Source organism: Trachypithecus francoisi, unplaced genomic scaffold (genome assembly GCF_009764315.1).
Source record: "Trachypithecus francoisi isolate TF-2019V2 unplaced genomic scaffold, Tfra_2.0 Lachesis_group3, whole genome shotgun sequence".
Classification (NCBI taxonomy): domain Eukaryota; kingdom Metazoa; phylum Chordata; class Mammalia; order Primates; family Cercopithecidae; genus Trachypithecus; species Trachypithecus francoisi.
This window is the reverse complement of record NW_022681468.1, coordinates 52,022,085-52,046,594: the sequence shown is the minus strand read 5'-3', so window position 1 is coordinate 52,046,594 and position 24,510 is coordinate 52,022,085.

Below are 24,510 nucleotides of genomic sequence, written 5' to 3'. Positions count from 1 at the left end.
AGTTTATAAGTGTACAAAATCTATTCTTCTAGGCACTTAATTAACCTGTAGCACTTTGTGTCAGTTGTAATTACAAGGACATGCACAGCCATTCCTGTATTTGAAACCTGCTTAGAATATCTGCAGTTTAAATTTGCCAATGGAGAAATCATCCTGTATTTATGTATTCTGTTAACAGAATAAATATGCAATGAGAAGGATAAATTCTTATTTATTAAGGATCTGATTGTACAGTTTTTAGATCACATGAGTTATTTTGCTCCTCATTTACTCAGCAATTATGAGTTGGCACACAGTTTAATAAATACACACTGAATGGATAAATAAGTAAGTGAATGAGTGCTTCTCATATGCAAGGCACAGGTCTAGTTGCTATGGGTAATGTAAAACAAAGCTTACATAGTTTCTGATCTCTAAGAAGTTTATGACATGGCTGGAAGATCAGATGCAAGAAAAAACAAGTGAAATAACACAAGATTTAAGTAACAGTAAAAGGCATCACAAGAAAGATATGGTTAAATTCCAACTGAATACTACAAAGAATGAGCACCATGAATTTGAAGAAGCTATGGTCAGGGTAGGCCTTATGGAGGAGGTGAGAGATAAACTGGGCTTAAAATGTGAGAAGATTGGTGGAAGCAGAGGACACTTTCAAATGGTGAAGGAAGTAGAATGAAAAAAATGGAGTGAACCAAAGCAAGGAAGATGGGAATATACAGCATGTTAGTACATGTGGAGTATGAGAAAGTATACAGGCCCAGGCTTTTCAAACTAGGGCGCTCACCTCCCTGGTGGGAGAGTTGTCCCCACAGTATAAATGGGGAGCACTCCCTCCAATGCCAGTTTCAATGGAAAATATGAAGAAGGAGTATTAAACAATTTAACTGGCAGATAAGTTAAATGTTTAATATTAAAACAAATGTGGATGTATTATAACAGAGAGTTGATGAGATAGAAGCCCAGAAAGTTTGTGACTTGTTCAAGGTTGTGTAACTTGTTCAGAGGACAAGTCTAGCTGGAAGGGAGCATTAGGCAGGTTGTTCTCAGTCTTAAATATCATGGTCAAGTGTGTACTTTGCTTTTGCTCTACTATTATGTCCTTTTATATCATTTGACTGCTCATTAACTTCCCTGCCAAAAGGTTGTCAGGAAAAATAATAAAAGGAATTTGAACAAACTCATCACTTTTTTCCTTCTTGTTGATAGTGCTTATATGAGGATTAAGAAAATATGATATCAAAGCTTTAAAATGAAGTTTGAAAATCATTTGTTAAGCCGGGCGCGGTGGCTCAAGCCTGTAATCCCAGCACTTTGGGTGGCCGAGACGGGCGGATCACGAGGTCAGGAGATCAAGACCATCCTGGCTAACATGGTGAAACCCCGTCTCTACTAAAAAATACAAAAAACTAGGCAGTCAAGGTGGCGGGCGCCTGTAGCCCCAGCTACTCGGGAGGCTGAGGCAGGAGAATGGCATAAACCCAGGAGGCGGAGCTTGCAGTGAGCTGAGATCCGGCCACTGCAGTCCAGCCTGGGAGACAGAGCGAGACTCTGTCTCAAAAAAAAAAAAAAAGAAAATAAAAAAAGAAAATCATTTGTTAATTGAAATCTTTTGAGTGTTTCCTGATCCCTATTGTTAACAGAGATAATATAGTTGGATATAAATAAAATGTACTGTGATGGCTAATGGGGGGACTATATGTTTTTCAGATCTGGGACACATTTGATTTTTGAGAAGAAATATTCATTTAGCAAGAAGTACTGGTTGAGTACTGCCAATACAAATACTTTTTTTGGGCCTGAAAAACAGTCTTCCATCTTTAACGATGACCTGGCTGAAAAGAAAACCTTGAACCTCAGGTGGGTGGGCTGGATTTCTTTTGCAGTCATAGGGCAAAGCTCTGAAGACATTTCCAGAATATCTCACCAGCAGAATGATTTTAAGGACTGAACTAAAATCTAGAGAAAATGATTGAGAAATGTTGAGTAATTAGTCTCCAAAAGATAAGGATGAGCTTTGGCCTTAAGATTTTAAATGACTTGGGACGAGGAGCAGTGGCTCATGCCTATAATCCCAGCACTTTGGGAGGCTGAGATGGGCAGATCACCTGAGGTCAGGATTCAAGACCAGCCTGGCCAACATGGTAAAACCCTGTCTCTACTAAAAATACAAAAATTAGCTGGGTGTGGTGGTGCGTGCTACTCAGGAGGCTGAGGCAGGAGAATTGCTTGAACTTGGGAGGCAGAAGTTGTAGTGAGCGGAGATTGGGTCATTGCACTCCAGCCTGAGCAACAGAGCAAGACTCCGTCTCAAAGAAAAAAAAAAAGACATGGGACATGTGGTATCCTTTGAAGTATTAATGGCACAACTTGCCTCTTAGAAGTTCTTGAAGATATGGAAAGAGAGCAAAGTGATGTGTGTTGTAGAAAACAGATGCCGCTGATTTAAATGAAGGTTCAAGGTGAGAGCTTGCCACATAAAGCAGACCCATGGACCCAGTCTAACCTGCGCCAACCTGCATCCCCCACCCGCACAAACCGTGGAGGAGAATGCCCCCACACATTCTGGCTCTGTTTCCCCTTGTGCTGTGGGAATTTGAGCCTCCTTATCCTCACAAATGGTTCTGAAAGCCCTCAAAAGAGTGTATCACCATTTTCCAATTTCTGCTGTAACAAATTACCACACTCTTACTGGCTTAAAACCACACACACTTATCTTATATAGTTCTGGGGGCTGTAAGTCTAAAATGGGTCGGCAGAGCCATGCTGCCTTGGGAAGCTCCATGGCAGAACCCATTTCCTTGCCTTTTCCAGCTTCTGAAGACTTCCCACATTTCTTAGCTTGAGGCCTCTTTCTATATCTTGAAAGCCAGCAGTGCAGAATCTTTGAATCTCTTGGACCACTGCTTCTGTTGTATCTTCTCTGATTCTGACTCTCCTGCCTCCCTTTTCTAAGGACCCTGTGACTGATTGTCTTGGGCCCACCAAATAATCCAGGACAATGTCCCCATTGCAACGTCCTTAATCACATCTACAATGTCCCTTTTGCCCTGTAAGGTGATGCACTCACAGCTTCTGGGGTTTAGGACATGGGCATCTTTGGGGGGTCTTCATTCCACCTACCCCAGCCAGTACTCTGAGAACTAGTTGTTTTGGTCACAGCAGCAGGTCTGTGATTTTCTTCTTCTGATACTGGGTCACTAAATGCTGGCTTCATTTGCAGATGGGGCCTCTTCCTCATCAATGACAGATGCAGCAGTGGTGTCACAGATGCCTCCCAAAGGCACCGTCTCTCTGTGGATGCTGCCAGTCTCCAAGACTGAGGATGGCGATGTCAGCCCAAGGCTACTGCTGTTTTATATTGTTGCCACCACCATCAACATAGCCACCACCATGAGGGGGACCAATAATGTCAACGGGTTTCAGCATTTTCTCCATCATCACCCTTGGGACTTGGATGTGAGTCACCCAGATAAGCTGAGAGACAGTCACCCTGCTTTGTTAATGACCACACCTTCCCTTGAAACCTGTCCCATTAGTTTTGAACCAGCTTCTCTCTTTCCCTTTGGGATCCGTCTGTCCCAGGAGGCTCCTCTGTTCCTCCTTATACCACAGCTCTCCTTTCAGGCTCAGATATTTTGGAATCTCAGTGTAAACACAGCTGGGACTCAGGCTGCCACGTAACACATGCTTCTCTTAGGCTACCTTCCCAAGTGTTTACATTCTGTGCTGGAAGAACTTGGCTCCTTCAAGAAACTCAGGGAAAGAATCAGTACAGTTCCTAATTTTTCACACTTTCTACCTAGTCTAGGATTGAGCATCTGGATCCAATTGGAGGTCGTTTGTCCTAATTTAGCACTTCCTATTAATTTGTAAGGGATTACTATTGAAATACATAATTTAGCAACTTCAGATTTTACAAGCTATGGCAAGTGCCATACCAAATAGGATTTGACTGGATTTATTGCTTTTGAAAAGGAAATCTTTGATTTTGCTCCTCCTAGCGACTATTGATTCATTTCATACCAAAGTGTATAAAATTGGACCTATAGAAAACATTTTCTTCCCTCGTTCTGGTTGGAATAAATGTTTTCACTTCATGAAATAAACAGCGAAAGAATTTTCATGAATATGTGTGTAGTTTTAATGAGTTTTGTTTCTCATGATGAAATGTATTAATGTTTTATATGTTGTCCTCCCAGGAAATGGAGGAATCTGAGCTCCTAGACTAGCTGCAGTTTGTCCAACAAGAATCAATATTCATAATGCTCAGGACAGTGAAGCCTAATTCCCAGAACCTCTGGTTGTGGAGGTTGAACTGGTCAGAGGGAGCAGACTGAGGAGGCATTGTTGCAGTAGGGAATATCCTGGCACATACCCAGCTTCTTCACCTGGGTGGCAAGGACAGAGGTTTCTGAAGACTCAGGAATGTGTGTGCAAGTCTTTAAGGAGTAGGAAAGGGGAGGAAGATGAGGGGTGGGCATGGCGGGAGATACCTGAGCGATACAAAAACAGGATTCCAGTAGATGGACTGTTGTCCTTCCACAGGCCTTTTCATTGATGTCCAAGAGTCATCTTTTGGTACCACTTCCTGGGGACATTTCCTCCCTTGAAAAGAGACTGATAACTGAGAATAACCCTAGCCATACTGGAATATAATTCCTGATATCCTGAAAGTGTATTTTCACATTCAGAGCAACAGCTATACCCAGGTGTACCTATTCCCGTTCATTTTGGGCAATGCGCGGTAGCTGAGGCCCATGGACTGAAACAAAGACCGCTTCTGCCATCTGCTGGGCACTCTGAGGAACTCAAAGGATTTTTCCACAGGAAGAGGGGGAGTTTGATGAATTTTGTTTCAAATTTACTTCAGCACTTGAGAATTTTGCCAAGTATTAAACAGATTAATTTTTGCCTTTGTGAAGGCTTGCATGCCTTTGATCATTCAGTCGTTTTAATGAACTCAACGTGGTTGTTTCCGATTTGGCCTTGAAAGCCTTGGCATGTCGCCGTGCGCTGAGTGGGAGCCTCGCTGCCTCCAGCTTGGGTTCCTTAGTTTTGGCAGGCTTTTCCTTCCCACTGATGGAAGGTTTACAGAGGAAAAAAAATCGTTATGTCTGAAATTCTGCCAGGACACATCAGCGTATTTCCAGGCTGCCATCTACCATGTAACTCTCTGAAGATTTTATATATATATACACATATATATATGTGTATATATATAAATTGCAGTGCACCTGTTCCTAAGGAAAACTACCTTGTCGTAGGATCGCATGCTTTTATTAAATTAGATAATTTTAAATTGTATTTGTGAGGATGTACAACTTGGGTTTCTTCCCTTAGGCTTCCTGGTCTCTGTGTTAAGTACAACTTGCCTCCAAGGTCAGCCTCCCACCCTCTCAGAGATTTAACAGGGGCTTCTGGCACCAGCTTTACCCAGCAAGCTTAGCGTAGCACTATTTATGGTCAGATCCTGAGTGATTCAGCAGCTCTACTATCCTTAGAGTCTTGTCTCATCCCACACAAAGCCCTTTTCAGACCCAGTTTGACATTCTGATATTGTACCATGGCCCCGCAGGATCAGGGAGTATAATGTGGTGATTCAATAGCTGTCTTGGCGCAGAAAAAGGGCATTCAGTGGTGGGTTAAAGGGCGGGCTGGCGACAAGGAGGGAGCAAGGCAGCATTCAGCAGACTCTGCAGCTTTGCTTGGCTAGGAGCGAAACATCTCACCTCGAAAAATAGCTTCAGAGGCACATAAATTATTTTCTTTGTTACTTAGCTTTTTAGCATCAGGACCTCAGACCTGATTTGGTTGGGTATGGGTAGACAGGAGAGGTTCCTCTCTGGGGGGTCCCTCCCTTGGTGTACTGTTTTGTGGTAAATGGGCTGAAACATAATTCGTTGAAGTCAACTGAAGTCACTGAGAAGGTCTGCTTAAGTTTTTGAACATTACAGTTTTGGTGATATGCTTGGAAGCTAAAATCTATGACGGGCTTCTCCAAATTTTATCCTCTTGTTTTCTTTGACTGGCTTCCTTACCTGTTCCAGTTTTAAAAGCTATTTGTGTCCATGCTGGATGTCAGAATAAGAGAGCACTCAAGAGAAGTGAGATTTTGGGTTTGGTCTATGGGATATTTCATACCTCGAGTAGCCTTCCGTTTCAGAGCTATTTTAAAGCTGGTTCCTCACTTTGTTGAGAGCAGTTGAGAGCAAACTGATAGATGGGGATGTGAGAAATAAGTTCTCCTGGACATGATTTGCAGTCTATACATATTTACCTCTAAGAGAAAAAGGAAATGACAGCCACAATTTGTCCTTTCCTGATTAACACGCCATTTCTCACTATTTTAATAATAACAACAATACATCCCACCTCTTGCCATGTTTCTCAGACCTGGGAAACTTCTGTTAAGTCAAACTTTCTTCCAAGTTGACTGTCCCACTCTGAGGGCAATTTGAAGGGGTGACAATGCCTAGATCATCTGAGTTTTACTAGTACTGAAATTGTGGTTATTTGCTTTGGGCAGACTGAAAGGAAATGTATCCTTGCAACATTTAGGAAGATCTTGTTTGCTAAGCAACTTAGTATTATCAAGGAAGGTGGGATGGTATTGTAGGGAAGTGCCTTGCTAGATAGCAGGACATTTAGGATCTGGTTTCATTCTGGCACTCACCAACTGTGTGATCCTGGCTTTGATCTTTTTAGCCTAAGTTTTCTCATCTGGAAAGTGGTTGGCATAATGATTTCTGTAGTCCTTTTAAGTTTTAGAATACTATAATCTACCTTTGCAAGAAGAAGAGTCATTTTTGAGGTATATAGATAACATTCTAATTAATCTTGTATCTTCATTTAAACAGGTTTTGCAATATTATGTGAGCTGTTAAAATATAGCCCCTACTCATCTATATATCTATTTCTCATCTACCTCTTTTTTCATTCATCTGCCTACCCACATATATAATATTGGATTATCAAGTAGGCAGATTAAGCCTGTACTCAAGCAGTGGTACCAAAAATATTTTGGAATTAATTTGATATATGAAAAAACTTATCAAAATAGTCATTCTGAGAAAAATTACCGTTCTAAATGTCTTTATACTGATTTTGTGGGTTAACATTGTATATGGGAAATGGTAGTTTTGTAACCTTTGAGTTTTTAGGGCTTCTACAGGTATTTATTTATTTATTTAATTTCAATAGTTTTTGGGGAACAGGTGGTGTTTGGTTGCATGGAAAAGTTCTTTAGTGGTGATTTTGAGATTTTGGTACACCTGAGCAGTGTACACTGCACCCTATTTGCAGTCTTTTATCCCTCACCCCCCTCCCACCCTTCCCCCTGAGTCCCCAAAGTCCATTATTTTATTCTTAGGTGTTTGGGACCTCATAGTTTAGCTTCCACTTATAAATTAAAACATGTGACTTTTGGTTTTCCATTTCCAAGTTACTTCATTTAGAATAATGGTCTCAACTCAATCCAGGTTACTACAAATAACATTATTTCATTCTTTTTTATGGCTCAGTAGTATTCCATGGTGTGTGTGTGTGTGTTTGCATATATATATATCAATCATATATACATCATATATATATATATATCACATTCTTTATCCATTTGTTGGTTGGTTTCATGTTTTTGCAATTGAGAATTGTGCTACTATAAACATGTGCGTGCAAGTGTTTTTTTCACATAATAACTTCTTTTCCTCTGGGTAGATACCCAGTAGTGGTACTGCTGGATCAAATGGTGGTTCTACTTTTAGTTCTTTAAGGAATCCCCATACTATTTTCCATAGTGGTTGTACTAGTTTACATTCCACTAGAAGTATAAGAGTGTTGTCTTTTCACCACATCCATGCCAACATCTGTTATTTTTTTATTTTTTAAATTATGGCCATTATTGCAGGAGTAAGGTGGTATCTCATTGTGGTTTTGATTTACATTTCTCTGATCATTAGTGATGTTGAGCATTTTCCCATATGCTTGTTGGTCATTTGCATATCTTCTTTTGAGAATTGTCTATTCATGCCCTTTGCTTACTTTTTGATGGGATTTTTTTTTTCTTGCTGATTTGAGTTCCTCGTAGACTCTAGATATTAGTCCTTTGTCAGATGTCTAGTTTGCAAGTATTTTCTCCTACTCTGTGGGTTCTCTGTTTACTGTGCTGATTATTTCTTTTGCTGTACAGAAGACTTTTAGTTTAATTAGGTCCCATCTATTTATCTCTGTTTTTGTTGTGTTTGCTTTTGGGTTCTTGGTCATGAACTCTTTGCCTAAGCCAATGTCTAGAAGAGGTTTTCTGATGTTATCTTCTAGAATTTTTATGGTATCAGGTCTTAGGTTTAACCCTTTGATATATCTTGAGTTTATTTTTGTATAAGGTGAGAGATGTGGATCTAGTTTCATTCTTCTACATGTGGCTGGCCAATTATCCCAGCATCATTAGTTGAATACAGGGTCCTTTCCCCACTTTATGTTTTTGTTTGTTTTGTTGAAGATCAGTTGGCTGTAAATATTTGGCTTTATTTCTGGGTTTTCTATTCTGCTCCATTGGTCTACATGCCTACTTTTATACCAGTACCATGCTGTTTTCGTGACTATATCCTTGTAGTATAGTTTGAATTTGGCTAATTTGATGCCTCCAGATTTGTTCTTTTTCCTTAGTCTTGCTTTGGCCATATGGACTTTCTCTCTCTCTCTTTTTTTTTTTTTGCTTCCATATGAATTTTAGGATTGTGTTTCCTAGTTCTGTGAAGAATAATGATGGTATTTTGATGCAAATTGCATTGAATTTGTAGACTGCTGTTGGCAGTATGGCCATTTTACAATATTGATTCTACTCATCCACGAGAATAGGATGTGTTTCCATTTGTTAGTGTCATCTATGATTTCTTTCAGCAGTGTTTTGTAGGTTTCCTTGTAGAGATCTTTTGCCTCTTTGGTTAGGTATATTCCTAAGTACTTTATTTTTCTTTGCAGCTGTTGTAAAAGGGGTTGAGTTCTTGATTTGATTCTCAGCTTGGTTGTTGTTGGTGTATAGCAGTGCTACTGATTTGTGTACATTGATTTTGTATCCTGAAACTTTACTGAATTCATCTAACAGACCTATGAGCTTTTTGCATGAGTCTTTGGGGTTTTCTAGGTATATAATTATGTCATCAGTGAACTGTAACAGTTTCACTTCCTCTTTACCTATATGGATGTCCTTTATTTGGTTCTCTTGTCTAATTGCTCTGGCTAGGACTTCCAGTACAATGTTGAATAGCAATGGTGAAAGTGGGCATCCTTATCTTATTCCAGTTCTCAAGAAGAATGCTTCCAACTTTTCCCCTTTCAGTATAATGTCAGCCATGGGTTTGTCATAGATGGCTTTTATTAACTTAAGGCATGTTTCTTATATGCTGATTTTGGCTGATTTTAATCACAAAGTGATGCTGGATTTTGCCAAATGCTTTTACTGCATCTGTTGAGATGATCATATAATTTTTGTTTTTAATTCTGTTTATGTGGTGTATCACATTTATTGACTTGCATATGTTAAACCATCCCTGGTATGAAACCCACTTGATCCTGGTGTATTATCTTTTTGATATGCTGCTGAATTTGGTTAGCTAGTATTTTGTTGAGGATTTTTGCATCTGTTTTCATCAGAGATCTTAGTCTGTAGTTTTCTTTTTTTGTTATGTCCTTTCCTGGTTTTGGTATTAGGGTAATGTATTGGTCTGTTTTCACACTGCTGATAGAGACATACCTGAGACTGGGCAATTTACAAAATAAACAGGTTTAATGGACTACAGTTCCACATGGCTGGGGAGTTCTCACAATCATGGTGGAAGGCAAGGAGGAGCGAGTCACGTCTTATATGGATGGCAGCAGGCAAAGAGAGCTTGTGCAGGGAAACCTCTTTCCCATGTGAAAGACCTACTGCCATGATTCAATTACTTCCCACCGGGTCCCTCCCACAACACATGGGAATTCAAGATGAGATTCGGGTGGCAACACAGCCAAACCATATCATTTCACTCCCAGCCCCTCCCAAGTTTCATGTCCTCACATTTCAAAACCAATCATGCCTTTTCAATAGTCCCCCAAAGTCTTAACCCATTTCAGCATTAACTCAAAAGTCCATAGTCCAAAGTCTCATCTGAGAGAAGCCAAATCCCTTCCACCTGTGAGCCTGTAAAATCAAAAGCATGTTAATTACTTCCTAGATACAATGGGGGTACAGGCATTGGGTAAATACAGCCATTCCAAATGGGAAAGATTGACCAAAACAAAGGGGTCCCATGCAAGTCTGAAACCCAGCAGGGCAGTCAAATTTTAAAGCTCCAAAATAATCTCCTTGACTCCATGTCTCACATCCAGGACATGCTTATGCAAGAGATGGGCTCCCACGACCTTGGGCAGCTCCACTCCTCTGGCTTTGCAGGGTATAGCCCCACTCCTGGCTGCTTTCACAGGCTGGTGTTGAGTGTCTACAGCTTTTCCAGGTGCACGGTGCAAGCTGTTAGTGATCTACCATTCTGGCATCTGGAGGACAGTGGCCCTCTTCTCACAGCTCCACTAGGTGGTGCCCCAGTAGGGACTCTGTGTGTGGGCTCTAAACCCACATTTCCTTTCCACACTGCCCTTGCAGAGGTTCTCCATGAGGGCCCTGCCCCTGCAGCAAACTTCTCTCTGGGCATCCAAGTATTTCCATACATCCTCTGAAATCTAGGTGGAGGTTCCCAAACCTCAATTCTTGACTTCCATGCACCCGTGGGCTCAACACCACATGGAAGCTGCCCAGGCTTGGGGCTTCCACCCTCTGAAGCAACATCCCTAGCTGTACCTTGGCCCCATTAGCCATGGCTGGAGTGGCTGGAATGCAGGGTACCAAGTCCCTAGGATGCACAGAACATGGAGGCCCTGGGCCCAGGACATGAAACCATCTTTCCTTCCTAGACCTCTGGGCATGTGATGGAAGGGGCTGCTGTGAAGACCTCTGAGATGCCCTGGAGACGTTTCCCCCACTCTCTTGGGGATTAACATTTGGCTCCTTGTTACTTATGCAAATTTCTGCAGGTGGCTTGAATTTCTCCTCAGAAAATGGAATTTTCTTTTTTATTACATTGTCAGGCTACACATTTTCTGAACTTTGATGCTGTTTCCCTTTAAACTGAATGCCTTTAACAGCACCCAGGTCACCTCTTGAATGCTTTGCTGCTTAGAAATTTATTCTGCCAGATACCCTAAATCATCTCTCTCAAGTTCAAAGTTCCACAAATCTCTAGGGCAGGGGCAAAATGCCACCAGTGTCTCTGCTAAAACATAACAAGAGTCACCTTTTGCTCCAGTTCCCAAGAAGTTCCTCATCTCCATCTGAGACCACCTCAACCTGGCTTTTATTGTCCATATCAATATCAACATTTTGGGTAAAGTCATTCAACAAGTCTCTAGGAAGTTTCAAACTTTCCCACATTTTCCTGCCTTCTTCTGAGCCCTCCAAACTGTTCCAATCCCTGCCTGTTATGCAGTTCCAAAGTCACTTCCACATTTTCAGGTATCTTTTCAGCAGAGACCCATTCTACTGGTAACAATTTACTGTATTAGTGCATTTTCAAGGTGCTGATAAAGACATACCTGAGACTGGGCAATTTACAAAAGAAACAGTACAGTTCCACATGGCTGGGGGGGCCTCCCAATCATGGAGGAAGGCAAGGAGAAGCAAGTCATGTCTTACATAAATGGCAGCAGGCAAAAAGAACAAGCTTGTGTAGGGACCCCCCCTCCCCCCACTTATAAAACCACCAAATCTCTTGAGACTTATTCAGTACCAGAGAATAGCACGGGAAAGACCTGCCCCCCTGATTCAGTTACCTCCCACCAGGTCCCTCCCACAACACACAGGAATTCAAGATGAGATTTGGGTGGGGTCACGGCCAAACCATATCAGGTGATATTGGCTTTATAGAATGATTTAGGGAGGATTCTTTCTTTGTCTATCTTTTGGAATAATTTCCAAAGATTGGTACTAATTCTTCTTTGATTGTCTGATAGAATTCAGCTATGAATCTATCTGGTCCTGGACTTTTTTTTGTTGTTGGCGATTTTTAAATCAGTGTTTCAATCTTGCTGTTGTTATTGGTCTGTTCAGAGTTTCTATTTCTTCCTAAATTAATCTAGGAGGGTTGTATATTTCTAGGAATTTATCCATCTCCTCTAGATTTTCTAGTTTGTGCACATAAAAGTGTTCATAGGAGTCTCAAATGATCTTTTGTATTTCTGTGGTTTTGGTTATAATGTTTCCTGTTTGTTTTTGGATCTTCTCTCTTTTATTCTTGGTTAATGTTGCTAATGTTCTATCATTTTTTTTTTTTATCTTTTCAAAGGACCAGCTTTTAGTTTCAGTTATCTTGTGTATTTTTTTTGTTGTTGTTTCAATTTCATTTAGTTCTGCTATGATCTTGGTTATCACTTTTCTTCTTCTGGGTTTGGGTTGGTTTGTTCTTGTTTCTCAGCTCCTTGAGGTCTGACCTTAGATTGTCTATTTTTGCTGTTTCAGACTTTTTGATGTAGGCATTTAATGTTATGTACTTTCCTCTTAGCATCAATTTTGCTGTAGCCCAGAGGTTTTGATAGGTTATGTCACTATTATTGTTCAGTTCAAAGAATATTTAAATTTCCATCTTGATTTCATTGTTGACCCAAGGATCGTTCTGGAGCAGATTATTTAATTTTTTTTTTTTTTTTGGAATCGAGTTTCACTCTTGTTGCACAGGCTGGCATGCAATGGCACGATCTTGGCTCACTGCAACCTCCGCCTCCTAGGTTCAAGTGATTCTCCTACCTCAGCCTCCCAAGTAGCTGGGATTGCAGGCATGTGCCACCACGCCTGGCTAATTTTATATTTTTAGTAGAGACGGGCTTTCTCCATGTTGGCCAGGCTGGTCTTGAACTCCCAACCTCAGGTGATCCGCCCGCCTCAGCCTCCCAAAGTGCTGGGATTACAGGTGTGAGCCACCACGCCTGGCAGATTATTTAATTTCTATGTATTTGTATAATTTTGAGGGTTCCTTTTGGAGTTAATTTCCAGTTTTAGTCTGCTCTGCTCTGAGAGGGTACTTGATATAATTTCAGCTTTCTTAAATTTATTGAGACTTGTTTTGTGGCCTAACATGTGGTCTATCTTGAATAATGTTCTATGTGCCAGATGAAAAGAATGTTTATTCTGCAGTTGTTGGGTATAATGTTCTTTAAATATCTGTTAAGTCCATTTGTTTTAGGGTATAGTTTAAGACCATTTTTTCTTTGTTGACTTTCTGTCTTGTTGCCCTGTCTAGTGCTGTCAGTGGAGTACTGAAGTCTCCACTATTAGTATATTGCTGTCTATCTCATTTCTTAGGTATAAGAAGACTCAAATTATAAGGTATAATTTGAGACTCCAGTGTTAGGCACATATATATTTAGGATTGTGATATTTTCCTTTTGGACTGTTATTTTATCATTATGTAATGTACCTCTTTGTCTTTTTTAACTGTTGTTGCTTTAAAGTCTCTTTTGTCTAATATAAGAATAGGGACTCCTGCTCACTTTTGGTTTGTGTTTGCACGGAATATCATTTTCCCACCCCTTTACCTTAAGTTTATGTGAGTCCTTATGTGTCAAGTGAGTCTCTTGAAGACAGTAGATACTTGGTTGATGGATTTTTATCCCTTCTGCCATTCTGTATCTTTTAAGTGGAGCATTTAGACCATTTACATTCAACATTAGTATTAGCATGTGAGGTACTGTTTTACTCATTGTGCTAGTTGTTACCTGAATACCTTGTGTGTGTGTGTGTGTGTGTGTGTATGTGTTTTGTTCATTGTGCTGTTGTTTTATAGACCCTGTGAGATTTATGCTTTAAAGATATTCTATTTTGGTGTATTTAGAGGTTTTGTTTCAAGGTTTAGAATTCCTTGTGGCATTTCTTGTCGTGCTGCTTGGTAGTGGCGAATTCTCTCCGCATTTTTTTTTTTTTTTTGTCTGAAAAAGACTGTATCTTTCCTTTATTTGTGAAGCTTAGTTTTGCTGGATACAAAGTTATTGACTGGCAATTACTTTTTTTGCGGAAGCTAAAGATAGGACCCCAGTTACCTTCTGGTTTTCAGGGTTCTGCTGAGAAATTTGCTGTTATTCTGATATGTTTTCATTTATAGGTTATCTGATGCTTTTGCCTCACAACTCTTAAGATTCTTTCCTTCATCTTGACTTTAGATAACCCGATGACTATGTGCCTAGGTGATGATCTTTTTGTGATGAATTTCCCAGGTTTTCTTTGAGCTTCCTGTATTTGGATTTCCAGATCTCTACTGAGGCCAGGGAAGTTTTCCTTGATTACTCCCTCAAATAAGTTTTCCAAACTTAGATTTCTCTTCTTCCTCAGGAAGACCAGTTGTTCTTAGGTTTAGTGATTTAACATGATCCCAAATTTTATAGAGGCTTTTTTCATTTTTTAATATTCTTTTTTCTTTATCTTTGTCTGATTGGGTGAATTCAAAAACCTTGTCTTCGAGTTCTGAAGTTCTTTCTTCTACTTGTTCTAGTCTATTATTGATACTTTTCAGTGTACTTTTTTATTTTTCTGAGTATGTCTTTCATTTCCAGAATTTGTGATTTTTTTTCTCTCTATGATATCTGTTTCTCTGGAGAACTTTTCATCCATATCCTTTATTATTATTTTTTTAAATTCATTTAAGCGGGTTTTCACCTTTCTCTGGTATCTCTTGAGTAGCATGATAATCAACCATCAGAATTCTTTATCTGGCAATTCAGAGATTTCTTCTTGGTTTGGATCCATTGCTGTGGAGCTAGTGTGGTCTTCGGGGCGTGTTGTAGAACCTTGTTTTGTCATATTACCAGAATTACTTTTCTGATTCCTTTTCATTTGGGTAGACTATGTCAGAGGGAAGATCTGGGACTCAAGGGCTGCTGTTCAGATTCTTTTGTTCCAAGAGGTGATCCCTTGATGTGGTGGTATCTTACTTCCCCTTGGGATGGGGCTTCCTGAGAGCCAGACTGCAGTGATTGTTGTTGCTCTTCTGGGTCTAGTCACCCAGTGGGGCTACTAGGCTACAGGTTGGTGCTGGGCAATGTCTGCAGAGTCCTATGATGTGATCCATCTTCAGGTCTCCCAGCCATAGATACCAGGACTGCTCTGGTGGAGGTGGCGGTAATGTTCTGAGTTGGTTGGCCTTCAGCCAGGAAGTGGCGCTTTCAAGAGAGCACCAGCTGCAATAGTAGAAGGGAGACATAAGCTCACCCTAAGTTGGCCAGGATTAGTATTTGGGTTATGGCAGGGCCATAAAGTTCCCAAGAGTTTATGTTTTTTTGTGATCAGCTACCAGGCAGATAGAGAAATACCATCAGGTGGGGGTAGGGTTAGGTGAGTCTGAGCTCAGACTCTTCTCGGGCTTACTATGGCCACTGTGGGGGCTGGGGAGTGGTTCTCCGGCCAATGGGGTTATGTTCCAGAGGGGGTTATGGCTGTCTCTTTTGCCAGGGATGTGGGGGAAAGCCGGTAGCAATAGGCCTCCTCCAACTCCCATGCAGTCAGTGAGGCCAGTCTCGCTCCTGCAGTGCCCAAGTATCAGTTTATCTCCAGGCAGCCTGCATTCTGGGCTCAGCCCTTGCCCCAGGCACAAACTTCCCCACTGACAAAGCAGGCACAGCTTTCAGGCCTTGCTTCTCCTCCTCAGCCCCCGTTGTTGGCCACAGCTCCTGTGCTCCTCTCTGCAGCAGTTCCCATTTACTCCTTGCATTCTGCTCAAGAGAGTTTGTGCCCAGTTGAAATTATTGCAAAGTTCAGTTGGAAGCTCCTTTCACCCTGTGACCCCTCCCAAATTCCACCAGCTGCCTTCCCCAAGGGCCACTGTGAGATACAGTCAGAGATGGCTTCCCTGGGCTCGAACTAGAAAATGGAGAGCCTATAAGACTCTTCCCACTGCTGCTTCTACTTTTCTCTTTCACACGAAATCCATTTCAGCTCCAGGTAAGGTTAAATCCTTCTCCCATAGTCTGGATTTTCAGGTTCCCCAGTGGGGGTGTGTTTTCAGAGGTAGGGTTTTCCCTTCTCACACTTTAGAAACTCAGTTTTTCATCTGTCTTGTGGAATTTGCAGTGGTGTGCTGCTGCTTTCAAAGGATGTGTGAATTCTTTCCGTTTTCCTGGTACGTTCCTATGGCGGTTCTTGGAGCAAAAGTCCATGGTGTGAGTCTCTTCATGCTGTTTTGTCCATCCAAATGGGAGCTACATGTTAGCCCTTTCTTCTATCGTCCATCTTTTTGAAAATCCCCCTCTTGTATAGGTCTTAAACTATAAATTGTACCTCTGTCTCAAGCTCTTTATCCCTAGATCTCTTGAGACACACACTCTCACACACAGAAGTTTTGACACATCTGCCAGGTATTTATTAGCACTTTATGTACATTCAGTCCTCAGATTGTCTCTAGGAGATGATATGAAGGATTTGAGGACTGTGGTTGCCACTGTAGTATCCATTCTGCCCCTCTTCTATTGCAGTTTGTTCTAATTCCCAGATCCCATTTATCTTGCCAGCTGGTGGCATATGAACAAAGATGACCCAATTAAAGGGAGGTCCAGAACTTGTGTTAGATGGTTAGGGAAGACACCTCTGTTTATTAAATATGAATGAGGAAATATGAAAGTCCAGAAGCTTCTGACAGCCAACTTTTCCATCACAGTACAGCCAGCCTTGGGGTGGGTAGATGTTCCCAAGAGCAGAGCAGACAATGGAAAAAAGCTGGTTATTTAGTGAGATTGTTGAGCCACTGAAGACTTCCATACTACTGGGCTTTTCAGTTATATAAGACATTCAATTCCATTATTCATTTGGGTCTTATGATCTATTACCCAGGGCATATTAACTGAAACATGTAAACATTTTCTGCATTTTACTGTGAAACCAAATCTCAGAAAGGTCGAGAGTGGCTACATACACTGATCCTTTAGAAAATGTCCAAGGCACCATTAAGGCCAAACTGGGATTGAAACCCAGGATATCTGACTCTAAAGTCCATGCACGTAACAGCTACCTTATTTTTCTCTTCAAGAAAACTGTTGCACAATTCGGATGTCAGCCATTTAACATTGGTTTACTCTCTGCTTGGGGATGACATCTAGAATCTTAAAAGTGAAGCTAGGCAATTAGAAAGAATAAGACTCGGGCTGCCTGCTACAGGGGCTGTTGTTTCTTCCTGCCCAAATCCTCTTCTCCCCTTTTCTGCTAACAACCCTCCCACTCTCCTCTCTTCCTGCACTGCCTCTCCTTGGCTATGTGCAGATTCCTAGCCCCAATCCCTCAGGAATCTGGAGTCTCCCCGTAGGTAGAGAGTGAATGCAACAGTGATCTGCCTGAAGTATCTCAGAGAGGGACCCGCACACTGCTGCAGGTGCAGCTGAGGCTGTTCATGTTCTTCCTGAAGCCTGGTCGTTCATCTGTTCTTATAGTTCTGTGAACTCTTGCCACATCCCTTTCACAAATCCCTTTTGGCCTTATGTTAGCCAGAGTTGGTTCCCATTACTTATAACAAAACATCCTCAGCTTATATGTATGGCAATATTCAAGGCATCATTCTCAAGGCCACTTAAATATTTGACATTTGGATAATCAGTAGACTTAAGGACCATGAGATTTTTTTCCATACACCAAGAAGATGATATCAGCTGGCAATTCAGTCTATCTATCCTCAGGAGTTTCCATTTTAGTAACATTTGAAAGGATTCTTTTAACACGGATTGTGAAAACTTCAAATTCATTGAAAAGACACAAAATTACAATGAATGAATTATATTTTATACTTAATAATCAATGTAGCTATACATCACTAATGAGTGAATCGTGTATTTTATACTTAATAATCAATGTAGATGAACTGTCATTAATTATAGTATTGGGAATTCTTATTTACTTTTTAACTTTTATTTTAGGTTCAGGGGTACATGTGCAGGTTTGTTATATTGTGTAAATTACATGTCATGGGGCGTTTGGTGTACAGATTATTACGTCACCCAGGTAATAAGCACAGTACCTGATAGGTAGTTTTTCAGTCCTCATCCTTCTCCCACTCTCCACCCTCAGGATGAAATTGTGCTGCCACCAGGTGAGGGATCTAGTGAGTAGGGATGAGCTCTAGGAGCCCATAGAGACTTCTGATTCACAGTGTTAGCCTGGTTTAATTTCCTACTCTCATAGAGGAGGTTTTTTCAGGAGACTTGGTGGTCTTTACTGCCATCTAGCTTCAGTAAGGGGCACCCTAGTCTCAGAGAGATTTTAATACATTTAAACCTCAGAGTAAAGGGGTTGGGGTCTCTGTTTCTTTTATCTTTCAGAAAGTCCCTCTATTTTTACCTACATTATCGGGAGCAAACTGAAACTGAGGTAAAGCAGCTCTGTTGACTTCCCCAGGAGCATCTGTGCTCTAAGTTGAATTAAAAAGTCCTGTTATACCAGTGCCTTGTAGCATTAAGTGAACAAACTATTGTTTACTGCAAACATTCTGATGATGTAATTTCCTATAACACACATGCCTCATCTCACATAAAAGGGCTAACTCCTTTTATTTTAGAAGGTGAATAGATGATATCTAACATGAAAACATTCAGAAATATTCATACAGGCATATTAGTTAGAAATACGAAGGTAATTAATAAAATTAGCTAAAGGAGCTAAAGATGCTTGCTCCTGAAAAGTTATTTTTATATATCATGAATTATTTTAGTTTTTAAACTTAGAACTTTTAGGAAAATTAACTTTTTAAAAACAGCATCTTTTCTTTTGATGAATGCAAAGTTTGCATTGGCTCCATGGAGTATGTATGTGGTTTCAGAGCCCTAAAATTTTTCAATCTCATGCTTCCATGTTTGTAGCTTTCCTTAAATATGTGATGGTTCATGGATCTTAGCTTTTATTCAAAAGCCTGATGATTGAAAAAAAAAAGAGGGCTGGATGTTAGTTCTGTGTGGTATGGGTAAGCCTTATTGGGAGGTAGCCTGACCTGTGGAGTAATTGAAATGGGCTTCCTCATTGGGGTCCTCAAAATGACATTACCTATAGGGTTTTTTTCTTTGGGCTGGTCAGTTTTTTTCAGAGAGATTTTCTCCTCAGAAAATGAGCGTAGCTACCAGCATTCTGGGAACAAGGAATGAGGAATTGGGAGTTACAGGTTTCACTATTCATCATATAAACTTCACTTGGTTTTTTGTTTTCCATTCAGCATCTCTACCTTCAACTTAGCCTGCTGTCCCTGAATCCACAGACCCTCTCCAGAGAACATCTCATTTTTTCCTTGGGTGCATGAGTGATGGTTCCCTGACTGTAGGGGAGCGGTCTAACTGCCTGTGGCATATGTTCTTTTCTAAAATGGCCAGAACAATATTTCTCATTCTATATGCTGTGTGTTGTATGTTGGGTATTTGTGGGGGGCAGATTACTTATCTCTATAGTTTACAGATCTTCAGTTCCAGAGAACTGAGTTTAAGAAGCTGTACCTGGGAAATTGTGCCTGAAGCTGTTCCGGAGGAATCTATACCTGGATCTAATGCACATGCTGAGATCCTGGATTTGAGCTGATGCTATAATGGGACGAGACTTTGCTGTCTTGGGTGTGGGGTGGATGTATTTTGCACTGGGAATGATGTGAAGTACTGTGGTTAAAAGGTGGACTGTAGTTCTTTGCATTTTTCAACAATGGCCACAACAACATCTCTCATCCTATGTGCTCTTCCTCCAATGTGACTGTGTCCTCTCTCATTAAAATGTGGAGCCTATTTCTCCACTCTCTCCAATCTGGTGGACCCTGGAACTTCTTCGACCAACAGAGTACAGTGGAAATGATGCTGGGCCACTTCTGGGTTTGGTTTTTAATTAGTCTGGCAACTTCTCCTTGCTGCTTCTTGGAAGGCAGTAAGAAGTGCAAGTATCCTGAGGCTTCTGCTGTGAGAAACCCAAGCCATGGGAGAGGCTCTGGAGAATAAGATTTCACTGGGAGAGTGAAGAGAGGAGCGAAGAGAAAGAGAGAGGCACCAAGGATCACTGAGTTGCCAGAATGTGAGTGCTAAGGATCTATTGGAAATGGATTCTCCTGCTTCAGCTGCCCCAGCTGATGCCACCAGGATCAGAGATGATCTGGCCAGCTGAGCCCTTCCTTAATTCCTAACCCATAAAATTGTGTGCAAAACAAAATGGTTGTTTTCAACCACTAAGTTTTGGCGTAGGTTTTATGCAGCAGCAGATAATGGAATACTGCTTTGTATAGACTTTCAACAAAATCCGTTTGTTTTCAGGCTTGTCTTCACTGCTTCTTTAAGAGGTGCTAAGAGACTCCAGTTCTTGAGTCCAGATCAATGTGTTTCTGGCTTTTTCCCACTGCTAGCTTAGATTTTATTTTTTTCACGTCTGCTAAGACAGTAGTCCATTTGCGTTTCAGCTTCTAAAACTTAATTATTCTAATTTTCCTTATTGTTCTCTTCCTTGGGGATTTATGCATTTTATTTGCTCCTTTCTGTAATTTTTGTGGCATTTGGCAAACAGTAAAGGTAAATATACACATTCAATCTGCCACATTTAACTGAATGTCCCGTATGCCTTTTATTGACTACTTAGAATGGCAATGGTAATTTTGGCCTCTAGGCACACAAAAATAAGAGTTTTTTTTTTTTTTTTTTTTTTTTTTTGTGAGTCACATTGGCCCAGAGCTCCTCCACTCCTCCACAAAAGGTGAGAACTTTGTAGGGCTGACTCAGAGACCAAGCCTGATTCTGATTCTGGCTGGAACATTCCTTGGGGGTGTGATTACTGTGGGGACATAGTAGGTGCTACAGCTGGCTCTGGAAAATAGGCTCTGGGTTGCCAAAAATGGACACACACACACACACACTCTAATCTCTTCTATTTCTGTCTCTCTCCCTCTCTCCATTATGTGGTCACATTTGGATAAGTTCATGAAGATTCTTGAAGAAAAAACCAGTATGGTGAGGCTTTCTAGTGTCGAGATCTCTTGATATTCAAGTGTGAGCTCACTAGGAGGGAGGGAGACATGACATGTTAAATGTTACCATGGAAAAGAAAAAAAGTCACTCCCAATTAAAAGGACTGAAAAAAGAGAACCAAAGTAAAATAGGATTTTGTAGGTCAATGAAAAAGCTGACAACAGCTCTGTCACTTGGACTGTTCCAAGTTCTCAGGCAAGGATCTGAGAAGTTCCCTGAAAATATGGTTTAGGATTCTGAGAGGAAAAGGAATCAGGCTTTTGTTATTGAAATAAACAAACAAAGATCTGAAATGGGTCATTTACAATTTTTTTTATACTTCAAAAAGCGAGACTGAAACTTCCATTGAATTTCTGTAAAAAAGCCCTTCACATTGGCTGGTTGAATTGCCTCACAATAAAAAACAAATCTGCCAAACTGAAGACATTTGCAGCCCCCAGTGTTACTAATTTTTTCCCCAATTTCACCCTAGCCTCTTCAAGATGAAGGTCGTGTGGACCTAAGTTAGAGCAATTTTAAACATAAGTGTTAGGTTTTGAAGGTGTTATTTCTCAAGGGAGAAAGAAAAGTAATAGATTGCAAGACAGAGCCTTAAAACAGTGTTTCAGGGAGAGAGTAAGTAGGAGAGATTTGTGACATCTCAGTGTTTGGGAGAGCTCTATGGAAAGTGACAGGACATTTTTGAGAAACCTTCTTTTTGGACAGGCTCTAAGTTTAACAAAAAATATATTCAATGACTCAGGCAAGTACATTAAGAAAGACTTGGATGTGAGGAGCAGCCCCGGGGAGCTGACCTGGGGCTGTGCATCCAAGAAATGAGAGAGCCCAGTTTAAGGAGGTTTTGATGAGTGGGAGATCCAGGGATCATTTCATGGAAAGAAAGAATTGGCTTCAAGCTACAAAGGAATTTTATAGACCCTAGACAATTCCCAAACTAGGGAGTTCCAAGTTCTGTGGTGAGTAGAAACTTCTCTGGCAGTAAGATAAACAACTCAAAGAGGAAAAAAAAACTAATCAAGTCACTATAGCCTAACATAATGGAAGCAGTGTGGAGTAGTGCTGGAGAATGCGGGCTTTATGGTTAGATAGTCTGGGATTTTAGCCCTTGTTTCTTCCTGGCTACTCAGGTGATTTTGGGCAATTAACTTATTCTTCTCTGAGCCTCAGCCTACTTGTCTTTAAAAGTGGGATAATAAAATATCATAGGGTTATTTTGAGGATTCAGGGAGAAACCATTTGTCTAGCACTTATCAGGGGCCTAGAACACAGTAAATGGTAGTTGCTACCACCAACTACCACTGTCTTCATTGTAGCAGATCTAGATTGCTGTCCACACATGATGCATGCTTCTCTTCCATGGAGTACTGTTTCTGGGAAGTTGCTGCTCAAATGGGGACTGCATTTCCCAACCACCTTTGCATTCAGGTGGGACCAGGTGACTGAGTTCTGGTCAGTGGAATGCCAGGTGAAGTCATGTACATCACTTCCAGGCCTGGCCCATCAGTGCTTCCTAGGTGACCACCATCATCATTCCCCCTCTGCTGGCTATATGTCAGTGGTCAGGGTGACTTTGGAAACCAGGTGCTGAAGTCAGCAGAGCCTTTGACAGTCTGGTTCCTGAGTGATTGCATGGAACAAAATTTCTGAGTTTATCAGTCATAGCAATTACCTTAATAACACAAATAGCATCATTGTGGCTTAGGACTGCAGTAGCCTGGTTAAGTCTGAGCTGAAGAATAAACCCTGGAGAAATCAGCCAGGAGGAATATTACCTTACTAGGGACCAGAATGGCCAAGGAAGGGGCTGTGGCTCATATTGAAAGACAAACCATAGTTGATCTGTATACTTGTACGTTACTCATTGTAATTAGTGTTTTGTCATGAAATTTCTCTATACTGTGTCCTAAACTGGTGACTGAATGTTTATCTGGTAGATCTATCACTATAGGTAAGCCCCAGAAGAACGTAGTGAGGAAAAGGTCAAGACCTTTGCGGAAGAGAGCCCAATTTCCTTGGGTATTTGAACATTTATTGCTAGTGATTAATGTCAGGGAGATTTTGATTTTTAGACCTCCCTTGGTTGATTTAAGGGCACTGCAAGTCTTTCTACTCTGTTGGTTGACAGTTCAGGTTTTCTTAAAAACTAAGCAACTTTTAAAAGTGTTGAGTGGGCAGATTCCATATCTAGGATCTAGCTAGGTCAGATTACCTCAAGGAAAACTCAGTGACTGGATGTTCAAGCCATCCAAAGTTACGACTTGCTTTTTTTCTTTTGTTATTCATAAATGTTGTTCTCTCCTCATTATTTTCTGGCGGGGGGGGGAAACAAAAAAAAAACCACTCAAAATACAGGCCACTTCATAAAGTCAAGTGTCTAATTATCCTCTTGCGTAGTCTGATCTATGTAGCAGAACAAACTGAAGTTGTTCTTTAGGTGGGAGTGGGTGGCGTTTCTTAGCTTTCATTTGGGGATGGTGGCGAGGATGTGGGGAGTGAGTTGTAAGACAAGGAATGCCTGAAACTATGCCAAAGAACTGCGGCATGGCTGGGGAGATTGGCATTGTTGGCAGACTCCATTGTTACTTGGTTTTCACCTTCTCATCACTCTCCCTCATATCTTCTCCATCTTTCTCTTCTCTCTTTGGGTTTATGTGATACTAGTGTTAATGGCCAAGCCATAAAGCCAGGTGGGAAGAAAGCAATGGCACAGGACTCATGACCATGGTTTGCTGCTGGCAGGGTCAAAGCTTAGTCCATTAGAGTGGGAGGGAGAGCATTCCAAGAGCAGTGGTCAGGGTCTTGGGAGATCTCAGAATCAGGAAGTGAGTCTGTGAAGTCCTGACTCAAGACTCCTGAGGCATGTACGTCAGAAAAGCCAACTCTATCATTTGACCCAACCTGAAGGCAAGTGTTATTTTTACAGATGCGAGTCCTGCACCACAGTCTTAACCAGAACCTTCAACTGGGCTGGGAGGTGAGAGTCAGTGACTGTAGGTGCTTGGTAGAAAAAAAAAAAAATTGTTTTAAATCCATTTCTCTCATTTATCATCTTTTCTCCAGGTCAGTATTAATGCAGATTTAGGTTTATAGACTCTGATCAAGGATGCTGAGGAAGAAAACCCTTTTTCGTCCTTTTAGAAAATAATTATAGTCAGCTCTTTTGACTTACATGACCGGGAAGAAAGTAAAAAGTATTGAGGGCTATTCACTAGTTAATCAATAGTGTAGTTCCCTCAAATGCTATGGTGTGTCATGATTGAACAAGAAAATGATACTGTTTTGGATTTTTTCTCTCTAATGAGTCACATTGATACAGAGTGAGACTCATGATCTGAGAGGTCCGAGCAGTAAAGGTAGTTTATTCTGTGTGTAAAGCAGAATTCTAAGATGACATCTAATGACTCATGTCTTGTATAATGCCCTCCCCTTGCGCGTGTGAGACACCTGTGGACATTATGGGATATCAGCCTTGTAATTAGGTTT